The sequence below is a fragment of the Dysidea avara genome, chromosome 3 (assembly GCF_963678975.1).
Source record: "Dysidea avara chromosome 3, odDysAvar1.4, whole genome shotgun sequence".
Taxonomy (NCBI): domain Eukaryota; kingdom Metazoa; phylum Porifera; class Demospongiae; order Dictyoceratida; family Dysideidae; genus Dysidea; species Dysidea avara.
Window position 1 is genome coordinate 6,999,268 of NC_089274.1, and position 2,250 is coordinate 7,001,517.

Here is a 2,250-nt window from a genome sequence, read left to right on the forward strand (position 1 = left end):
TGTAGGTGACAGGGTCAAGCGTAATGTCATACTATTTCTTCTATCTTAATGATTTATTTTGTAGCCAAGTAACGTTCCTATATAGGTGTTTTGTGAACTATCAACTTTTCATTTGCTGTGTAATGTATGGCTAGACCATTTGTAACTATACATACACTTATAGGCACACGTGACATAACTAGTTTACCAGTTAGGCACTGGAGGGCAAACGTAGATGGCAGACTTGCCCCATTTCACTTTAGGATATACTTGTTCAAAGATATACTGTACACTTAGGCTACTAAGCTCATAGTAAACACCTCATACAGGCTCTGCTTTCTGTGTTCACCTAACTAGCTGTTAAAGTAGTTAAATACATCAGCATTTCCCTACTACTTAGGTGGTGGCCTCTCTGGTTTGACTCCCAAGTGTTAGTTTGACTTGTGGATCAAGCTACAATGGGTTGGTTTTTTCAGCCTTTCTAGATTTGTCCTGTTTCATTTTCGGATGCTTCATACAAAGATTTTTTGCTTAGGCTCCTAAACACCTCGTACAGGCTCTACCTTTAATGCCTAACTAAACTAGATAAATACCAATACACTCTGCATGCTAAATAATGCAATTGCATGGATGTAGGAGGTCCTCTAGATGTATATGTATATACCACTACCACTTTTTAATACCACACATGATAATAATTCATAGCAAATGGCTATTATGTGACCGGGGCTGCGAAAACAGGGCATGTGGGCGCAAACTATACTCCATCACATAACAAGTCATATCTCAACATTGGAATAAAATATTTGCATTCTGTTATTAAGCGTTCTAGCATGGCTGAAAATTGTATGGCCATAGCTTAATGGAATAAAAAGTTATGAGCAGTGAAAGTTTGAAAAGTAGGCAAATTTAATTTTGTGTGCCCATATGCCCTGTTTTACAGTCACATATCATCAGATCACATACGCAATCACAAGTACAATCACAGTCACATACACAGTCGCATATCACATACCATGGCCAGTCACATATATAGCTGTTCCAAGTGCAAAATAAAAATGACACATGTGCAGCTACAAAACACCAAACTACATACATGCAATAAATATTTAACATTTACACACAGCATATATAATTAAAATCAATCCCATGCATCGATACAAGTGTTGAAAAGTACAATAATTAAAATCTATATATTGTATGTACATTGTTAGATGATTGTCATTTTAGTGAGTCAAGCTAATTTTTGCAGTCTAGTTTAATTATATCAGTGTAATGAATTTTGCATTTAAACAGTTTCATTATCAATATTCTGAGTATAAATCTTTTGATATCCTTGTTGTGAGAGAGTCTGTACAGTTTGAAAAATTCCCATTTGTAACTGATGTTCTGGCCATGTCCATGTGTGCAACATACTTCAGAATTCGTGTGGGAGGGGGTTCATGTGAAACACTGCATGCTTGTTGTGTACAGAATATTGGAATGACAGCACAAAGGGGCATGCTGATCTTCCATGCTTCTTTTACAAGACTCTTCTACAATGCACCTTTAATCCACCCACTAAGACCAAGTGCCATGTAGAAATACTACATATAAAATGTATAGCTAACTATTGTGACACGTGGAAATAGAAAAATGTCTCCACACATATCTACTTCTGTAAACTTGACATTGGTTCATTTGTGACAAAAAAGAATCTGAAACAAATGTCCAATATACTCAAATGTCAAACACAGACGAGAGCTTGTTCCACCTTGATTGGTAAAATACACCTGTATGTAGCATTAGTGACTGGCATACACTACATCCCTATAATATACAGCAAATCTAACTCTTTCAACCAGTTGTACAATTTAGACTGTATGTAATGATATTACCACACACACGCACGCACAAATGCATGCACGTATGCACATAAACACACACACAAACACACCTATAACTTTCTATGCAAATGTATATACACAAGCATTACAACTAAGCACTAGCCTGTTATGCTTTTAACTTTACATACTATGATATGCTGCAGTGCATGCTCAAAATTTTAACCTATATTGTGTTCATATAATTATGCTCAAATCTATGCCTTTCTTTCTATGCATTACTAATTAATTTCCCAGACAATAATAACTTTTGGCTTACAAGCAATTTGTAAAAAAAATATGTTGTTTCAAAAGAAGTTAACTGTGTCATATACTTAATTAAATACAGGCTAATAGCACAGTCATGTCAAATAGGGTATATACATACCTGCAGCTACCTGCTCTATCA